General features: G+C 38.5%; 1 protein-coding gene across 2 annotated transcripts in view; it reads left to right on the forward strand.

Annotated features, from left to right (window-relative positions):
• Nucleotides 1-412: 412 nt before the first annotated feature.
• Nucleotides 413-21,436, forward strand: part of SULF2 (sulfatase 2) — a 130,324-nt gene continuing 109,300 nt past the window's right edge. For both annotated transcript variants that reach the window (XM_062009247.1, XM_062009249.1), the window contains exons 1-2: nucleotides 413-576; nucleotides 5,541-5,619. The gene's annotated coding sequence lies outside the window, so the exon portion shown is untranslated. The remainder of the gene's footprint in view (nucleotides 577-5,540; nucleotides 5,620-21,436) is intronic.

Consider the following 21,436-nt stretch of genomic DNA (forward strand, 5'->3'; position numbering starts at 1 on the left):
CATTGCACATGCATACACAAGGGCAAATTCTCCATTCAGGCATTGCACATGCATACACAAGGGCAATTTCATCTGTCCGGAGTCTCCAAATAATCCAAATCATTTCATTTTGAGTACTTCTGAGATCTCTCTGTAACAATAAGATAAATATCAACTGTGTTGAGATCCTTCAATGCAGAGACACATGCTTCCTAGAGGGTTAAGAAACGTATCCCGTGTGAAGCTTTATCCTAGCTGCCCATCTCTCCGCGCGGGTGCCTGGGCGGGAGCCCCGCGCCAGGGGCGGCGGCAGCACGCCCGGAGGAGGCGCCTCGCAACAGATGGTTCCAGCCGCTGCTGGCCGCGGCGCATTGGCCGGCGGCGCGCGCCGGGCGGGAGGAAGGGCGGGAGGGAGCGTCCGCGCGCAGGGAGCGCGGCGGCGGCGGCCCGCGGAGCGCAGCGCACCCCCGCACCCCGCTCCGGCCGCTTCCCGCGGGGCTGCTGAGGCCACCAGCTTCCCGGGGCTGGAGGGCGCCTCTCGGCCGCTGGGTGCCGGCGGCTCCGGGCCACCTGTGAATTTTCCGCCTGGCGGGTGCCGTAAGTAACGCCGCCTCCGCGCAGCCGGGCTGCGGCCGCCGGGAGGGCTCCGCTGTGGAGGCGGGGGGCCGGGAGGGCTCCGCTGTGGAGGCGGGGGGCCGGGAGGGCTCCGCTGCGGAGGCGGGAGGCCGGGAGGGCTCGGCTCCCCCGCTGTTGCCCGCGCTTGGGGCGGGAGAGCCGGAGCTGCCGGCTTCTCCTCCGGTTTAACCCGTACCATAGGGAAACAGAGGTGTGGGGGGAGTCCTTCCCCTGGGCGGGAGGCTGAATCAGCGTCGGGAAGATTTTTATCACCTGTGAGGAAACCCCCCACGCCGGTTCCTTCCTTCCCCGCCCCTGTTCCTGCTCTGCCGGTGCAGAGTCTCCTGCGGTGAATAGTTACCGGGTTTTCGTCCTCGTTGCTCTGTGCAGGGGCAGAGCGAGCTGGGGAGCTGGGATGCGGGGAAGTGACTTGCCCAAGGTCACGCAGTGAGGCAGTGCTTGAGCTGGGAAATAGCGCGCGCTGTGCTAAAAACTTCTGGTTCCCGGTCCTGTGCGGGGCTGTTCACCGGCACTGCGAGGCCGCAGGGCTCCAGGTGTACGCACGGCAGAGTTGTAGCTTCATTCTTTTGTTTTGTTATTTGAAGCGTGATGTATGGATGTGAAACCATGTCAAGATGCAGTGTCTGTGGCATCTACTTTGCCTTCTCCAATCTGTAGACATGTGAATGAATGCACGTAGGCTCTTGCTTTTCTGTGACTAATGTTAAGTTTAATAGATTGGTGTTTAAAATATGATGGTTTTTCTTTACTTTTACTGTGGTAGTAAGTAATGTTTTTGCTATTAATAGTGAATGTCTTCTCATGCCATCAGACTGTAGTTGTGAAAAGCCCCTCAATTGGCTGTCAGCTGCCTTCCAAAATTAATCTGCAGCTTTTATGCTCAATGTATATGAGAGATGTTAAGCATGGTGGGCCATGCTTTAAGAACGTAGGCACTACAGTATGATGTGATTAAGAGTTCTCTGAAGGATGTGACTGGAGTGATTGTTTTACTGCTAGCTATATAAGTTTCCTCTTCTTCTCCCTCTTCAACTGTAATTTTAATGAGTTTACATAAAGATACATTCCCCCTAATGTTTAGTGTTTATATTGTTTCTCATTATATGGCAATGAAACTGACATGTGCAACTGACATGTGCAACTGACATGTTCTGATAATACATATCATGATGGTCCTCAAAGTCAATCCCCTTCATAGAATTTGGTTGATCCTTGCATTTCATAAGATGTCCTGCAACAGTGAAGAGTTGGTGTGCTGTTCAAAAACTAAATTCCCTACCATCTTTCTCAGTTTTATCTTAACTGTTCTGCTTGGTTTTTGGGGGTGGGGAAAAGGAGTATCAGGTTTAGGAAAAGTGTCAAAATATTAATGTAACTAGGACAGCCTTATTTTTAATCTATATTCAGAAGTCCAGGTGAACTCTGGACTGCCTTCAGCACAAATCAGGGAATTCAAGACAAGGTTCCTGGCATTGTGGGATTTTCTTACTGTGGATGTTTTTTGAATGTGGAAGGGTTTATATTTCTTTGTTTTAATCTCAGTCAGAAAAGGTGATATTATTCCCAAAGTACTTAATAGGTTTTTTTCTTTTCCTGGACTTTGATATTTGTAAAAACTCCTCTTTGTTATGCTTTTATTTTGGCTATGGAAAAAAAAAAAGTGTGAGCAAAAGGGTGAAATGGTCTGCACCAGTGAGCTATTCAATCCACTTGTTCAGATAAGAGCTCAAACAAGTTTGAGGCAAGTTCTGAATGGTAGTTGCTGCTTAGTACACGATGCCTTGGTTCCAGAGTATTTCTGGCTGATATTTTTGTCTTTGGTGTTTTTTGTTTTCTTTCCCCAGTGTTCCTATACCAGCAGCATTTGAAGGACTTTCTAAAGAATCTGGCTCTTTTTTTTTAATGACTTTTTTTGTCAGAGAAAGTGTGTAGAAGAGTTCAGTGGCTTAAGTGAAAATGTCATGGTTCTGCTCTTAAAAAGCTGTATTCTAGAAAACAGTGTGAAGACAAGTTAGAAAATACAGCTCAGCTGTGCATACAGAAGGTTGAAAGGGCAGAGTTACACCTGAAGACAACATTGCAATGTGTGTTCTGCCATTAATTCATTGGATGAATCTCTGGAACTTGCTATATGTCTAGAAATACCATAATGCAAATGTTTTTTGTGATCTACTTGGATTCTTTTCTGACTACTCCAAATCTTAACACATTGATAAAAGTGGAGGCAGCTCTAAGAGCGTAGATAAGTGAGTTCCAATTAGGGCCCCTAAATCTTTATCAAGTGATTTTCCACTTGTCTGATAGTTTAACTACAGAATCAAAGCAATCTTAAAACACTTGATTAAATTTTTCTGCTTGTGATGTTTGCATGGGTTATCTTCTTGGTGCTGTCTGCTGGAGAACAGACTTGCAACCGATAGAGTTTAGCTATGGTACAAGACCATATAGATTCTGTAGCTGTTCCCAGTAATGGTGTTAAATTAGCAATGTCAGCAATAGTAACAAATTTCCTCATTCAGACAGTGAGACTTGTTTGGTAAAAGGATCGTTAAACATATGCAAACATCCTATGTTCAGAAAAAGGTCTTTAGGCCCTGACAAATGATAAATGAGAAAATTACAGGTTGTAGGAAAATGTAAATACCATTATTTGGAAATTTGTCCTCTGGCAAGACAAAAATGTTCCCCTCTAAGCAGTGAAAGATTCATTATATTCATTATACATTATATCATATGCAAGAGATTAAGATAAGGGCTTACATATTACGTCCTTTTCCATCAGATGACTACATGTAATCCAAACTTGTATGTTAACTGGTGAATATATTTACTGTGGCTTTAGGGAAAGGCTTAATCTAGTTTCAGATGATCCTTGTGACTTTCTTACTCTTTGTTTGAAACTGTATAAAGATTTGTAGTGTCAAGTTAGAGTACTAACTCATCGGCCTCAGAACATAAAAGCTTCAACTATGCAATGTATTTGCAGTAGCTTGTTACCTACTGCAATTCATGAGGAAATTTTCTTGCTTCCTCGCCAATGTTCTAAAGTGTGATGGAGTACTGTACTTCAGCCACTGCTGTTTATCTCATTAAAGCCATGCCTGAAGTTTCTGTGCTATCCAGAAATAAAACTATATTGTGAGTTCAGTCTTGTACTGTTGCTGCAGTTTACAAGGAACCAGAGAAACTTGATATTTTAAAATTACATTCATTAATTTTCACAGATGCAAAACATTTTGCCAATCTTTGCAAGAATAGAGATATTGCAGGCAATTAAAGTAACTGTTATGTTAAATTTTAAAATCTTAAGAAGGTTGAAAGATTTAAGTTTTGATTAGCTACCAACAATATCTTTCTTCCCTTTCTCTGGAAGCCAGATTTTGCAGCAGCAAGCCTATAGGGTTGTTAAAACCCTATTGGAAAAAAATCCACCCCAAAGCACACAACCAGATTTTTAAGGGTTTTTTTTTTTCAAAATTTGGCTGATGAGTAGAATATCTGATGCCTCTGTTCTTGGATGTGTACTAAAGTAACTAACAGCCAAGCACAGTCTGACATGTTCATAGTTATTTGGATACCTCTGAGATGTGCAGCTGTATACTGAACTTTTAAGTCTGATTCAAAACCAAGTATTTTAAGCAAGCAAATATTCTGCAGCACAACAGGACCTTTAAAAAAAAAGGGAATACTTTGATTTTTAAATGAATGCTGAACTGGGGAAGGGGAGAGAGAATGGAAATAGAGCCTGAATTTGGCAAGTTTTGTGCAGGAAAGTGTCTTGTATGCCCTGTGATATTTTGGTACCAGGAGATGGACAGAGCACTTTGGCTCTGGTAATACTTAAAAGCTCAACCTGAAATCAAATACTTTATGTAAGTCTTTGGCTATGTGTTTAGAGATTGAACATCTGGTTTTCATCCCATATTGTTGGAAACTGTCAAATGTTATCATTCTTTCCTCTTAAGGATCTGTCCTGAAAACAATACAAGTACTCCCTAGGAGAAACCTAGAGGAAAGGAGTTAAATGATCTATGATATAAAATAATTATTGCCCCAATAAGGAAAGACCTAACTAGTCTCCTGGAATTAGATAAGCTAGATAAAATTTGTTATTTCTGTGGGACCTAAGACTTTGAGAGAGCCTGTCATTTCTTTCTGCTCCCTTACAAACAAGGTATTGTGTTGTGTTACTTGTTTCTAATGATCTTGAGCAAGGTGTCCTTATAATAAGCTTATAGTATTTCGAAGCTGGCAGGATGAACATGCACTATGTGTTTGCATTTTGCAATGAACTTGGTCTTCTACTGTGCTGCATTTCAAAGAACAGGAGTGCACAGTACAGTTGTGAAACCTTATGAGAAGTTTAACAGATTGGACAGACATCAGCAAGGGACAAGAGCTCTACACACCTCCTTTCTCCCCTAGTGCAAAGATGTAGGTTGGCTGAACTCCGGCAATCCCTTTTTTTAAGTCCACCCTCTCTGATCAGGTTGTACTTGATTGAATTGCTGAGGTGTAAATAGATAATGCCTCCTACATTGTTACTTTGAAGGTGTACTTGTTAGAACCCCATATCCCTCCATTACTGTTCAGCAGTTCAGGGAGTAGGAGCATTGTAGTGTCTTAAATATTAATTGCAGTCTTGCAAAGAGGCACTGCTACTATTCCTGTTTTTCAGCACATGTAGATATTCATTTATGCAGGATTTAGTGTGTTGTTTCTTTAATTTTCACTGGTATGAAATTAAGAGAAAGAGAGTTTCCAGAAAAATTCTATGTCATCTAAAAGCACCCTCAGAAAAGACAACTGGAAGTTCTGTACACAGACCATAGCATTCTAAGATGACTTGCTAAAGTACCATGAAAATGATGCTGTCTTCTGAATATGCTTTTTTTATTAGGTCTTTTTTTGTCTTTTTTTACTAGGTTACTTCTTACCTGATGGATGTTCCTAGACTGAGAATGACATGGCGTGGAGGACACTGCAGTATTTAGTCTCTCTTTGGTATGTTTTTCACTCTTCATAACAAAATGAATTGCATTTATAATGTGAGTTTTTGCAGATGTATCTGTGAAATAATGATGGGATGCAAGAATATGGGGCTGACTTCATTAAATGCTGTTATAAGTACAATGACAAAAAAAGGCTGTTGCATTTCTATCACATGAAAACTTATTTAAAATCATTTTGAGGAGGCAATGCCTGAAGCCTCTGCATTCATTAAATAATTACAATTAGCTGTTAAAATAAGTAACACAGTTCAATAAATCCAGTGATCTCATGAGTTTACCTGTAAGAAAACTTTCTGTTTTTCTCAAGGCATTAAAACTTGCATTTCTGATATGATTGTGAGAACCTATAGGGGAGCTGAGTTCCAGGTAACTTCTGAAATTCTCATACCTAGTGTAGTGGTTTAAAAATATGTGCATTGTTAATGAGGAAGCACGTATAAATCATCCATGTGAGGAAGAGTGCAGCTGTGGAGGTTGTCTCGACTAGACAATACTGAAAGGTGACTGAATTCTTTTTAAATTGTGTGCTTCTTAGTGGCCATAAAATAGATTCTTCAGTACAGAAAACTCTAAACTCCTTATGTAACAGGAAAACTTAATATATGCTTAAAGACCCTGGTGAGTTTCATCCCATTGCTTTTGTGGATGTGGAATTGTTGCCAAAAATATTTGAGTTCAGCTGGGTACAAATCTTACACCATAAAAGACTGATTTACGTGGAGTGAAGTGGAGTTTGCCATAGGCAACTGAAGGATAAGCATAAGTCCCTTACTTCAAGGCATTCTTTGATTCTGTTTTCAGTCAAATATCAGGTACTTTAGCACTGGTTGCTTTCCAAAAACCCCTTGCCACAGGTGAAGGCAATACCACGAGAGATAAAGTATCTGCAGGTTGTGTTAGATGAAGTTTATTTCTTTGCAAGGATCCAGCATATTGCCAGTTTTCTGTGTTTCATCCATGAGCAGGAGATAATGTTTACACTTGGGCAGTCAGCTGAGTTGCAGACATGGTCTCTACCTGTCAATTACCAACACAAATTCCATTAGGAACTGGGACTCAAAATCTAGACTTCCAGGGTAGGCTTTACTTGCCTGAAGCCTTCACTACTTCTGTGCTGTAAGGCAGTAATTTCTGAGCACTGTTTTAAGCCTCATGATGAGCAGCAAGGCTTTTTGCTCTTCTTCCTGTCACTGATACTTTAGCTTAGATTTATTACAGTGGGTTTAGAGCCAACAGCAGGACTTGACTAAACGAAGAGTGACAGGTGTCTGATTCTTACATTTTCTATTATTCAAATACTTCTAAAATAATTACCTCTAGGCCAGATGCTTGGCTATTTCCAGTCCCCTGCCATTTCTATTTTGCTTTAAGGCAAAAAATCAGGAGTTCCCTTGCATAGAAAAATATCCAGCATAGTTATAATGCAATCTCTGTGTTGAATCTACTGCCTCAAATCCTGTTTCCTGATTGGACCAGTTAGGTATCCAAATGGAATTTCAGATGCGAGTCACCTTCAAGTTAGTATCTTTATTTTGTTCCTGTCTCCAATCTACTGTTCTACCAGAGTTGGGGATTTTTAATAGTGTCTGTGGAGACTTTTGAAGGTAGCCAAATAAAGAATATAATGTCTGTGGTGTTCTGAAGAAATAAACCACTGTGAGGCTACTGGCTTGAAACTGGTTTATTTTTAAATTTGCTTTCAGATAACTAAAGATAAAATAGGTCTTTTCTGCTATTGTAAAAAAATCAGAAAACATTTTTGTTTTTGCATGTATAACGTAGTGTGGCAGTTGTTAACTGTTGACCCTGCCTTTACACTACATGGTTTTTTGGAACTGAGTGAGCAGTCAAGCAGAAGCCACGCTGAAGCAACGTCTCTGATGAATGACATCTCAAAGCAGAAAGAGTGCTTTTTAATAACTTAAGGCATTGCATGTAGAAAGGGAAAACAAAGGCTCTGCAGCCTGTACATAACCCTAATTTCTGAAAGTGTATGTATGTGCATGTGTGTGTGTGCGTTCCTAGTTCAAAGTTAAAGAACCTACAGAGAAAAGATGGTGAAGCTGAAACTTCCAAGGCATTTGGTGTTTTCTTTGACTGCTATGACAGATAAACTAGGTTCATTTAATTACATGTGTGAAGAAATTTAATGGAGACTGTGCTTATGTGGCAAGAAAACTTTGTATAAAAGCAGAGAAATTACTAATACTAAATTTGAGTTCTTGATTTACATATTAGCATATGATAAGATGTTTCATCCTTCATCAGCTAACATGCAGTTAGATACTAATCTGCATTACTAATAACTCAAGCAGCCCTGTAGAACAGATTGCTGGTGCTGAGCACCTGACACCCATGCTATGTGTTTTGTGGTATTTTTCTGTATACCAGTTGGGCCCTTTCAGCTGAATTTGAATTAGCTTTTGTCGTAGGTACATCTTCTTGCTCACTTTCATCCAAAAAGTGTCCCGTTTGTGTGCATTGGGATGACTTGGCAGCATAAGCCAAAGCACAGGGAGTGAGGGCAGCTGAGAAGTGTGTTGTGCATGACAGATAAATATTCAACTGAGTTGTTTAAGAATTTCTGCCAAAATCATGTTTTTCATTGGTGATATTTTGCCCTGAAAGCACTCCAGAATAGATTTTGTCTTACAAATTATCAAAGAAATAAAACCAGAAATACTGGCTTATCGAACAGGGTGACTTTTGCAAGTGAGTGCAGTGAAGGGATGATGTCATCAATGATGTGAGCAAAACTACTTCAGAAACACTGCATTAAAAATTACTTATGCTGCCAAATATAGATTTAATCTTCATTTCTTTACCAGCTTTGAGATGACAATGAAAGAAAGAATAGCAGAATTTCCCAACCACACCCCCCTCCCCCTTACTCTGTTGATGAGGAGCCCTTTCTGCACACATGGTTACATGATTTAAGTAACAAGAATCCACAAGTGCCCTGGAAAATGTGACCTATGAAGAAGGACTGAAGACTGATGTTTAGCCTAGGAAGGACAAGACTGGAGGTAGACAGGAGTTTTCAGATGCATCAAATATAAAAGAGGAAGGGAATAATCTTATTTGTTGGAAACAGGACAAGAAATAATGCCCTTAAGTTTCACTAGAGATTACATAGCCAGAAGAGCTTCTTATTCGCAAATGTGGAATAGATTTTTGCAAGGTATTTGAAACCTCTGGAGGTTTAAGGGGTAGATAACAGAGGCCAGAAGGGCTCAGTGTAGCTGGATGTGTCTGTGAGAGCTAGATGGATTGGACAGTTTCTTCAGGAAACCCCTCTAGATCTATTCAATGATGAATAATAAAACATTAGTTTATCTTACATGAGCAGTGATCCATACTTTTAATTCCTGATGTGCAGTGTACAATAGAAACAGTGTGACTAAAATCTTAAAGACAAACTATAGCCAGGGTTCAGTCTAGTGAACTAAGAAGTTGATTCCTTTTTTTTTACATGTGACAAATTCCCAACTATTGGAAAGTGATGTTGATTTAAAACAAACCGAAATGAAGCTCTCAGTTTTACAGTGTGCTGATTGTCCTCACAGAAATGTTTGTCAGCCATGTAAATTAAGTATCTTGACACTGGCATCTAGCACATACATCTCAGATCCTAAGGAATGCAGAAGTTATGTGATATGGCATTAAGCGAATTTTTAGTTATGCTTTTTAATTAAAATTCCAACAAAACCCAAACTTGAGAAAAGTTGAAAGTTTCATAGGTTGTTAAATGGTTTTCAAATGTCTGGTCACTCCAGAACCTGATTTTTAAAAATCCACTCTATGGGTTTGTCTGGATGACTCAGTTCATTTGACTGTTGATCACACTGTCTCATCAGAAAAAGAAATCTCAGAAGTAGCTGAAACAATTTACAGGCTAGAGTTTAAAAACATTGAATCATGATATGCCAGTTTCTATACTGTTGATTTCCTCTACTCCCCGTCCCTTCCTTAAACACTAAGAGAAAATTATCTGTCTAGTTTTGATTTATTTTGCACACCACAAACTAAGCTTGTTAAGTCCAAGTCAATTATAATGAAATGTTTGAGCATATGTCAGCTTCCCAGAAAATTGTATTGTGCAATCCAGCACTTGACTATTCTGACAAGCTGAAGAAATGTTTCCAGTAGAGGAATCAATCAGAGGAAATGAGTCATCTGTGGGGAGAGGGGGAAAAAAAAGGTAAAAGTATTGCCCTCTATTTATTAAACTTAATTTACTTTTAACTGAACTCAGCCTACCTCTAGAAAGATTGTAACCTAGAGTAGCCTATGACATTGCAAAACAATGTTCAAGTTTGTTGTATTCATTGACTGCATTTGGCTGACAGGGAAAGATCAGCAGCTGAGGAAGTAACTTCCTCTGAACCTTTGATCCCAGATTCTGTTGCTGCTCTTACAGTAGCCTTAAGAAGAATAACTGTCAGACTTCACTTGCCTAAGTGTATCTTTAACATTGCATCGTGTTGTGAAGGAAATAGTCAAAGTTTATTTGTTCCATTGTTTTATCCCTTGTTGACAAAAGAACATACTCAACTTGTTCTGTATTATCCTCTTTCCTTCATAAGCATGTGTTGTGTAGAAACCACTGATAGAAAAGTTATTGCACTTAAAGAGGAAGCCTCTGAAGAACATGTCAGCTGTTCTTTGTGGTAGCAGCCTTAAATAGAGTTCCAAGGTGAAACTATTTACTGCAGATATGAACTTGTCATCTTATTTCTAAAGTAGGATATGATCACTAGATTACAGTAAACCTATTCTTGGCACATAAATTGTGGGAAACAGAAGGCTGAGATAAAAAACCCCTTTCAATACTATGCAGTTGGCTGAATTCTTTTGATATGTCAAGATTTAAGTCATTTCTTTTGCCTTTGCTTCTTTAGAACAATGTGTTGTGTTACAATGTGTAAGTAGTTGGTCATTCTAAATTATAGTAGAACAAGAGATGTAGCTAGGAAAGTGGCTACTGTGGCATGCTACGTTCGTATTTGGGGACGGGAAATATTCATTTTTGCCTTACTAAGTAGGGCAATGATGTTGTGTAACTGTTTCAAGACTTTCTATTTTGAGTTGATTTTATAAGCAATACTATAATGCATATACTGAAGGTGGTGATGATGATACCATTTGAACAACAGAGTACCTCAGTTTGTTTCAATGTAAATTGGAAAATAAATTGCCATGTATTTTATTGGTCTACTTTTGAGGTTTCTATATAGATATTTTTAAAGTAAAAATAGTACCAAGGACACTGAAGATGGATAACACTGATCTAATCTGGTATTCTCATACTCAAGCAAGGCAGTCGCAAAGATCTGTCAAGTGCAGTATTTTATCTCTGATTGTGGCCAATAATAGACACTTAAGCATGCTCTCTACAAAGGTAGAGAGAGCCATGCTATTGCCAAGTCCCTCTGGCTCAGCAAGTTCTACAAGTTATATAGTGCTTACACTGTTGTGGTTAATAATACTTGATGGATTTTATTTGCCTGTAAATGTATCTTTCCACTAACTTGAACCCATTTTACCATTTTAACAGACTGGGGGCACTTGTTTTTGGATTGTGATCTTCACAAAGACTCCTGAAGCTTTCTTCTGAGTGGTAGTTCATAGCACTGAGTATGGATGAGTTAAGTGATATGAAGAGGCAGGAACTAGCTTTAAGATAGTTGAGTAACTGTGATTAGAATAAGAAAAATAAAAAGACAGCCGCTGAAAAAGTGTAAATTTTTTGTTAGGCACAAAACTGGCAGATTCAAAGATAACATTTCCACTAAGGTATATGAAAGTTACAGAGGAACTTTCTCCATGACTTAGCTTTCCATTAACAAGTGCTCCTTTATTTAATAAAAAAGCCTGTATTCTAAGTCCCATGTGAACTTTGTGTTCAGAAGAAGCAGCAATTAAAATTGCTTATCTTAGTACTTACACATGTACTAGGTATACTATGAAGGTGATTTTGTTGAAGTTGGAATATGGTAGGGGTTCTTTGACTCTTAGCAGGCAAAGAGCTGAAACAGACTGATTTCCCATGAATACCTTTTTGTAAACTTTGTTTCACAGGTTGATTTTCTGCTGTATTCTAAAAAGATGGCTATAGTTGGCTATAAGTTTTGGATATTACTGAGCATCACACATGATCTATTGGAGAAAGGGGGGAAAAGAAACTGCAAACAATTACAGTAAAGTAGTGACACTAGAGCATATGGTTTGGAGGCCCTATTGTATAGGGTGATGATTTGGTTGGTGGAACCTCTGATGTTGAAGTGCTTTTACATTTCATGTCATCTGCTCTAGACACCTTCCTGGAGAAGTTGTGTATTCACATGGTCATGAAGCTAGGATGGGTAGTACCACAGAAATCAGTTTAGTTAAACATTGATTTTATTGATTTTTTTTTTTTAATTAGGATCTTGTTACAAATTTCAGCATGAGAACTCCCTGAGCCACGTTTCTGTAGCTCTGTAAGGAGTCAAGAAGGAAAACATTAGGTTTACAAGCTCCTAGTGCAGATACCATCTATTTCTGAATTCTTGGAAAGCTTTGTGCTTATAATAAACATCAAAAAAATTCTACTGTAGCAAATCTTGTTTTTTAAAAGTACTTGAGCTCTTGCTTTTGTTCCATTTCATGCATGACATGGAATAAAAAGGAAAATTTTAAAAAAAAAAGACACATTTGGTTTGAAATCCATTATACTTCAGTGTAAAACCACATATGTGTTTTTGCTTCTGTTCTTTGAGCTGTTAAGGTACAAATTTTTGAGCTTTTTCTACAGTTGTGCAAGATAAGATTAAGTGATGCACAAAGTCATGTTTTTTAATCTTAGTTAATTTCTAGCAGATGTAGCTTTAAGAGAAGTCACCAAACAGCAATGCAGTCTACATTTGCAACAATACACAAACATCTCTGACACAAAACATGGCTCCTAATACTGGACTATTGCTTGACAGCTTTATTTTTTGAGCAAATATTTTGTTGTGCAAAACATGATCTAACATCCGTACACAGGCAGGTTTTTCTCCTAGCAAATTGCACATTTTGCTTTGTGCCTTCCAGTGTATACATCTTAGTGTTCTATTCATGACCATACAAAGCTCTAAATAGAACTTGTCGTTTGTGTCTCTCATGAATCATGCATTCATCAGTATGTGTGATACATTATTAATCTCTAATCTGAGGATTCAAGTGTTGTCATGGAAAACATGCATCTTAGCCTATTTTGATACTACTAAGACAGGAAAAAAATACCAAAATCACTCATTACAGTTATTTTTCTTATGAATGGCTTAGATGAAAATCAAATTGCTCTGTTTAAATACTTAAAAATATATTGGAACACAGATGAAACAATAATACCTAAGGAGGAAGATGGGGGTACACAGTCGCTTGATTTAGCATTGTTCTGCCTGTAAGAACCACCTGCCATTAGTTAAAGCTCATGCACTTGGATCATGAAGTGCACCTTTTTTTTTCCCTCTAGGTATATTGCAAGCACTGCCAACTGTAGGAGGAGGAAAGATTGCTTTGATTTTGTAAAGCTTCAGTGGGACGTGTTGTGGTGTACCAAACTGTAATAATGTCCCCCAAGTTTACCATTGTTTTTGTTGAGAGCTGAGATACAGGAAAAGAAATGCCAAAACCTACAAAATGTGTATAAAATTTCCAAGAAGTTGTCCGGACACTTCTAACTCTGATCTTTAGTTTACTGATCTGAGACAATCAATTAAAAAGAAATAGAGATTAGTTAGCTTCATTATGAAAGTGTGAGTGGCCGCTTGGACTTTCTGTAAGCTTGCGGAGTCTATAGAGAGAGGAAATAAGCTCAAATTCAAAAGCGGTAATGTAGCCAAATTTTGCATGACCATTTTCAGGCAGATGTTTGTATTCTGCACACTGATAATTTAGTGATATTTAATAATGGTAACTTAGGATTTCAGTGAAGAATAAATATGAAGAATCAAATGGAGACTTGATCATCACCAAAAGAAAATTCTAGAGAATGGTAACGCTTGTTCAGTGATAATGGAACAGAGAAGATACCCTAGAACCTGCTGGTGTAGTTGGTACACCTCGGACTGTTCTTAACACATGCTGTTTCAAAACAGAATAACTTTTGGAGGTAAAACTGGATATGTTTTTAAATCATCTTTGCAAGAAGTTAAAGGGAGACAGGAGTGGAAGGACTTGAACAAAAAAAGTTTGAAGCTTTTGGTCTTTTCAGCTGTCTTTACTGTTCTCAGCATACACCATCGCTGTCTGACAGTCTCACAGATTCTGATTTGCAGTGCTTGCCTCCTGATAAGACCTCTCAAAGTTCAAGGACTTGTTACATTAGAGATCAGTATGTTTGTGTAAGTAGAGTGTTTGAGGTGTGTGCTTCTGTGTGATTCTTATGTAGGACAAGCCATTGTGAGATTTCCAGGTGGAGGGGGGGAAAAAAGTTGATGTGGGAAAAATATTGCCAGGGATATTCAACTGAAAGGGAGCTGGGAGAATGACTCCAGCTAAAGCAGAAAATGTGGCTGCTATAAATGGCAACGTCTGTTCAGGGAGCTACAAGCAGATAGGACTGGACCACCAAATAGGTTTGTTCTAGTACTTCCTGGAGTGTGCAGAAATAATTCCTTTGGCTGCTGATAGGAAGTGTTTGAACCCTTAGCATTAAAGATCAAACTGATCAAACTCATGTTGAAACCCAGTGTTTTGGACCTTTTCTTAAGCCATGTCACTTTTTTTAGTCTTGTGTATTAATTACTCCCTTGCCAGCCGTGTTTTGGGAGAGAAACCTTACAGAAATATTTTCCAATGTAAAAAAAAGCAAACTGTACACAGTGGTAAATATTCTGTCTTTGTGTGTGTTTCCATACTTGCATTCAGAACAATTTTGAATTGTATGCCTGTGTGTGTATACACCGTACTTTGTTTCATCAGAATAATGTGGAGTTAGTTAAAAGTGGTATGAATCATAATGACAGACTTGGTGTCTTGGTATCCAAGATACGTTAACATGCTGATAAGTTACTTGTTTTCCTGCTGTGAGAACTGGTTGCTGTATTTGATTCTTTAGCTGAATACAAACTAAATTAAATCTGCAGTGACCTATATTGTGCTCTAGCTAATGACCCAGTTAACCTCTGGTTAATTTTCTGTCTCTTGGTGTCCTGGGAACAGGGACATGTTTACTTCAATTGCCACAAACCTTTAGAAATGTGCCACTGGCATTTATTATTCTAGAGCTGTGTGTTTTAATAGAAATTAGCTAATGGGCCATAGGGGTCTGCAGAAGTTGTAGAATGCCAATGAGGGGTTTTCTTTCATTTTTCCTCCGCCCTGATTTACATGACTAAGGTTTTAGCTTTTCTTGGTTTTGTTTTTGTTTCTTGAGTATTGATCTGTCTCCTGTGGAGGAAACAAACTATTTGCTTAACGTGCAGGAGGACATTATTGTTGGCAGCTTCCCAGAGACTCCTGTCTTCTGCATGCTTTAAATTAAACTAGAACCAGTACAGACACTGGTAGGGAAGTTTGCAACTAATTCAATTTCATTATTGCGTGGCTATATCTTGCAAATAAATCTGAACATAACCCTAAAATAGTAATAATCAAGTTCTTGTCTAAGAGCAGATCTGAATACCACTTTTCTGATGCAAATAGGATTCTGTGGCAACTGGGTGGGCTCATTGATAAAGCACACATTCTTTTTCAGGAAATGAAGTTACACTGATACACCAACTGGCTGAGCAAGGCAGAATGATTATCCACACCCAGTTGTAGTTACAGTCTGTATTGTAAATTTATTGGCTAATGCATAGTCCAAAACAACCTGAACCTTTTTGGATACATAGAATGTCTACTACTTACAGGCTGAGGTCTTGAGAATCAGCTGTTCTAGAGCCAATCCCTCCTGCTTTGTCTGTCGCTTCAAAGTTTTTACCAAAAATTTCCTTTAGAAATGAAATCCTTATTTTTTTTATTTTGCACATGACAGCAACAAGAACAGGTAGGAACAGCTTGTCAGTGCTCAGCCTTATACTACAGTCTAGCTGTTGGGCAGAGAGGAGAAGGAAATAGTGGTACAGGAATCTGGAGTCTTGTTGGCCATGTAAACAGGTTTGGAGGAGTATGGAAGCTTGGACTGTTTTGCTGAGCTATAGGATGCTTGTTTAGACACTTGTTTGTTTTATCTTGGGACATTTTGTGACCTAAGAATCACTTTCTGATGATCATATATTGCAAATATGTAACACTGAGAGGCTGAGGAGAATTTTCCATTACCAGATTCTTGGGAACTTACTCTGTTCAGCCAGGTGGCTTTAGAGCACCAGACAAAATAAGCAGGCTCTGTGCCTTGGGTATGCTCTACAATTTTAATACCTCCAGCTACCTCCACCAGCTGAGGGAAACTTGCATTCTCTTTTTTATCTGTCCCAGTTTTCTTGTTACCTGTTAAAACCATTAAAAATGGAAAAAACATTCCTGAGACAAGACTGTACAAATGTTATCACTTACTGTGAAACCACTGCCATCCAAATAGGACTTCATGTTTATTCTATCTGGTGTTAAACCAATTTCCTCATCTCTTCTAAGAGGCTCTGTGTAAAGGATCCATTACATCATATCCTACTGGGCACTGCAATCCTTCTCCCTCTTATTGTGAGGAAAATTACATGACTTTGTAGAAATAACACTGAAGTTATGATTAGTTATGTTGTTACAATGTGGCTTTGTGCCTGAACTTAAATGATGACAAAGTATCCTATATTCTCCTCGGTTGTGTTGGTTTTGTTTTTCCTTGTGGCAGAGGAAGAAGCAAAGGACAACCCTCTGTGCTGTTCTGTTTTTCTTGAAAGTAGTCTAAATAAATAGTCTAAATAAAAGCAATTTTAAATCACAAGATATTGAATCCCTCCCTCTTTACTGGAGCATCTTGCAAATGAAAACTTTTTCTGTTAGTCATCAGAAAGTACAGGAAATTCTATGTACAAGGGGAGCTACAGTGCCCCGCAGCTTAGTCCCTGGTCTTTTCTGTTTATGAGCTTATTCTGTCAAGGTCTGTTAGTTTTGGTATTGTTAGTGGTTTAACAGGATTTCAGACTTGTTGGTGGTCTCCATGGGTCCTTTCCCTATTTCACCTCTGAGTATTGCTACTGCCAGAAGAAAAAAGCAACTGTGACTGAGAAGATTGGAATTACACACAGTGTAATTCCCTTATTCATAAATTTATAAGGGAATTGCTTCTCTTGGTTAGTGGTTGAGAGGAACCAAATCACAAGCTTTTGTAAGAGAGGGAATGTGCTCTTCAGATACTTGAAATCTTAAGCTTAATTGTATCCCTTTATTGTCTTGTGTTTAAAAGAAAATCAATAAGGGAAGTTATTCCAATGTAGATGTATGTGATGTTTCTATTAATTTGTACAAATCTGCAATCAGTGCTATTGAACCAGTGTAAGAACATTATCAGACTGAAGGTCTAACTTGAGTTCTTTCGAGTCCAACTAAGAAAAATGTGTTTAGTATATTATACTGTTCTCTGGATAATGTTCTCCTGTGGTATGTGTTCAGATTAATTCTTGTGGTTAAAAATAGTTTTGCCCTCTTTTGAAGTGGCAGTCTGTATTCATCTGTTACAAGTATTTTCTGAAGAACTTGCATTGTAATGCAGTGAATTACGATCAACTTTTGAAGATGAAGTTATGAAAGCATAAGTAAGTTGAAGTAAAAAGCAAAACATTTCTGAAATAGAATTTCAGAAAGAAATTATAGAAATGCTGTTCAGTGAATATGGCTTTGATTGTGTGTTTGCAAAATGGGAAAAGAGCTTTCTAAAAAGTGTTTTGAATGATCACAATGGAGTTCATATAACACCTGACGAGCATCATCAGAAATAGCCTCTCTAAACTTATTTTGTTTATAGAAAAGCAAATACCTTCCCAGTGGTTCTTTATTTCAAATGCTTAACTGAAATTTTCAGAGTTTCTGTTGTTTGATTTCCTCTCTTGGTGTGCTTTTACATTGACACCTACGGGAAACTTAACTGTTGCTGCCTACAGTGGGAACACTTCAAGAGAATGTAGATAATACCTCTGTTTGCCTCAAAGACTGAAAATAAGTCTTCTGCAGTATAGGTATAGTATGAGGAAGGTAATCTCATACATTTGTGCTTGAAAATCATTCCTCTTGAAGTATAAACACTGTAATGGAAGAACAGTCCAGTACTAAATTTTTATTTAAAGACAAATGCATCAAAAAAAGAGGCAAACTAACAAAAAAAAAACCCCACAGAATCTTAAGAATTGCAAGGGACCTCAAAAGGTCATCCAGTCCAACCACCCTGCCAGAGCAGGGCCACCTAGAGTAAGTCACACAGAAACTCATCCAGATGGGTTTTGAGGAAATCTCCACAACCCATTTGGGCAGAAAAAAACCACCAAAAAACCCCCAAATAAACCAGAATTGGATTTTGGTCTTGCAAACATAACTCTGAATAGTCTGTTAATGGCATTTGTGAATCTGCTTGTTTAGACTGATGAATATCATTTCAAAGTCTGTTGTCCTGGAAGTTAAAATGTGAATTGGCATATAGCTTTAGATGTAAGCAACACAGGATGTTAGTGCTGTCTGGTTTTGCATACTGATTCCATTAATATACCCAAATTTAATGTATTGGAATCTATAATGTTACAGTTTTCTTTTTAAACAATATACACAAAATCTCTAAAACAAACCACTAAGCTTTTAATATTCATCTCCCCCTTTTTCCTCTTTTCACCTCTTGGTGCTCCCTGATTATTGTAAGCAGGACAGAAGTTCATTTGCCAAGTTTTCAACACATAATGCAGAATTCAAGCAACTTCTGTTAAGCCACTTTTCTATAAGGCAGAATTTAACAAGACATTAATGCCCTCTCGAGGTTGTGCAGGTGCTCAAGATAACACTAGTTAAGGAAACATCTCCAACAACTGTGTTTTCCTAAGCCACAGTGGTGCAAAAAAAATACCTTACTCAGAATCTTTATGGAAAGACTACAGCATGACTGTGTCAAATTTTGTTGAATTAGTTTTCATGGTTTCAGCTTTTGTATATATATAGAATAATTTCCATTTTTCTGTTTCCCCATCCAACTGTGTTGAAGCCTGCTAATGTCGCTTTTCTATAACACTTTGACTGTCAGAGTAAAACTCGGTAAATGGAGGTGATGATGTATGGAAAAATGTTCTTGGTTTGAAAGGTGGGAGGAGAGCTAGCTGTCAGGACCATGAGGTTAATACCACTTTTAGTCTATTTATGACATATTCTATTCTTGCCCTGGTATTAATTTGGAGTCGAGTGACTTCAGTACAGTTGCACTAGTATACTTAAATATGAAAAGGCACTTAGTCTTACCTCTTTAGATCATTTCTTTTTGAAGACTTTTTGTTCAGTGATCAGGAAGAAATCTGGCATTTAGGCAGATGTACTCTACTGTGTTTGTTGATGCTGGTGCCACAAGTAATCGTCTTCCTATGTGTCTTTGTGTGGGGTTTTTTTTTTTGTTAAAACTCAAAATGAGTAATGAGGAGAACCTAGTAGATCCAGGAGATGCATTGCTCCCTTCCCTGTTGTACAGTGCTGTGGTTTCTTTTGTTCTCAGATGCTGTATTTCAGATGCTGTGTTTCGGCTCTAGCTGGTGAATTTTCTGAACAGCATAGAAGAGACTGTGGTATACTGTAAATCTGAGGTCTCCTTTTAGGTCTGCAGTCAGAATGCTTGACTGAGCCACAAGTGAATGCATGTGTATGTTCTTGGCATTTAGCCGAGGCATGCTTAGTGCAGGGAATAGCCTTGCCAATCTTGTAGTGTTGCTGTAGCTGTGGTCATTTGTCCAAGCAATCCATATGTTTCCATGTGTTGATCTGTGTGTTACAGAAAGTTGGAATTCATTATTTTTAATTTATTGTGAATTGTTATTAAAGGAATGTGCATTTCCCATAAAAATTAAAATGCAGATGCTGATCATTCACTTACACATTGAACTTCAAACTTTACCTCCTACCTTCTTTATTCTGCATCTCTTTATGATACCAGCTGCAGACAAAAGTCAAAGAGATTTCTAGAATTGTATTAAAACATGCAATCAGAAGCACTTTTAAACTGGTGGTATTAGGAACTGCCCCAGTGCTTAGTTCAGATATGACCTTGCAATGCATAAGATATTAGATACACGCTGATAGAGAAAAAAAGAGATCCACGTTCAATATAAATGTAAAAAAGCTTTAGATACTTCTGATTATCTGTTGCTTTGCATGAACAACTACAGCAGCTTGCAAATATGAAGGATTTGGCAAAGAGAGCAAAATTGCAAATCCTTTGCAATAGCCCTGCACTCAGATTAAGTTCCTGTGAAATCTCCCCTCAGTTGCTAATTTCACACTCTGGGGATGGAACCGTGGACAGTTTCTACCATATAAATCTTGTTTTAATAGCGAGTTCCCTGAGCTTTAAAATTGTTGCTTTTTGATAAGGAAATATTATGTAATGCATTTGAAGTAAATATTGTAGGTTGTTAAATGTTTTGGTTGGTAGCTGTGGCATCCACAGCAATTTAGAGAATGTTGGGAGAATGAGACCCAAAACATATTCTAACAGAGCAAATTCTATTTACTGTGGCAGTTATGAGCGGGAGTAATACTTGAAGTAGCTTATTAACATCTGCTTTATCTTTATTTGGCAAATAAAACTTGATTTTGTAACATCATTTTATATGCCACAGGAAAATAATGTAAAATGAGTAAAGCAGTTTATGAAAACTTAATTTTTGATGTATAATTTTTTATGCAATCTTCACAAGCCTTCTGGATCCTTTTGTTTCAAAAGGATATTCACAGTGGTGGCAGGAGTTTGGAGCATCCCTTTTTGTGACAGTATCTAGCAACAGGACAAGGGGTAACGGGATGAAGCTGGAACATAAAAAGTTCCATTTAAACATGAGGAAAAACTGTTTCACAGTGAGGGTGAGGGAGCCCTGGCAGGCTGCCCAGGGAGATTGTGGAGTCTCCTTCCTTGGAGGGCTTAAAGACCCACCTGGACACATTCCAATGCGACCTGATCTAGGTGGATGTGCTTCTGCAAGGGGCTGGACTTACATATCTCTAAAGGTCCCTTCCAACCCCTACTGTTCTATGATTCTATTCTATGATAGAACAGTGCCCCTGAAGCCAGAGTTGGTAAATGGTATGCTAGTATAGCTAGCAGTCATACAGAGGAGGGGGAGGACGCAAACCTGGTACATGGGAGAATGGTGAAACTGAAAACTTTCTTCCCCATGTTAAAACATATGCTGTAATATAGCCCCCAACTACAGGAATGTTTCCATTTCAGCATATCTCTTTAAACTAGAGATTTGTTTTCACATCTTTCATCTGATCATTCTATGGCAATTTTTGTTCTTCTTTTTACTTGTCCTGTACTTGGAATGGCTACATAGAAATACAGAAACTTCCAGCTTTTGTAAGAAGCTGTGTTTCAATCAATTTCTTAAGAGGAATAATATTTATTTCTTTGTAAAAACCTGCAGCTAATTCCACTTGTAAGTTTGTGATGCCACCTTTTAGTAAGGGAACCTGCAGTGACATGTCTGTGCCAGAGCTCTGTCCTTTTTAAAGCTAATTCTTCATGTTTCTCTAGACTCTGCCTAATGTATGTTGTGTATGATGAACTATCACAGTCTGAATGAACTGTGCTTCATATTTAAGATGTATTTGTTTAACTGTGTAAAAATGTAAGAGACTGGAAAAGCCCTTTCTCTTGA

Source organism: Colius striatus, chromosome 16, assembly GCF_028858725.1.
Source record: "Colius striatus isolate bColStr4 chromosome 16, bColStr4.1.hap1, whole genome shotgun sequence".
In the NCBI taxonomy this organism is placed as follows: Eukaryota; Metazoa; Chordata; class Aves; order Coliiformes; family Coliidae; genus Colius; species Colius striatus.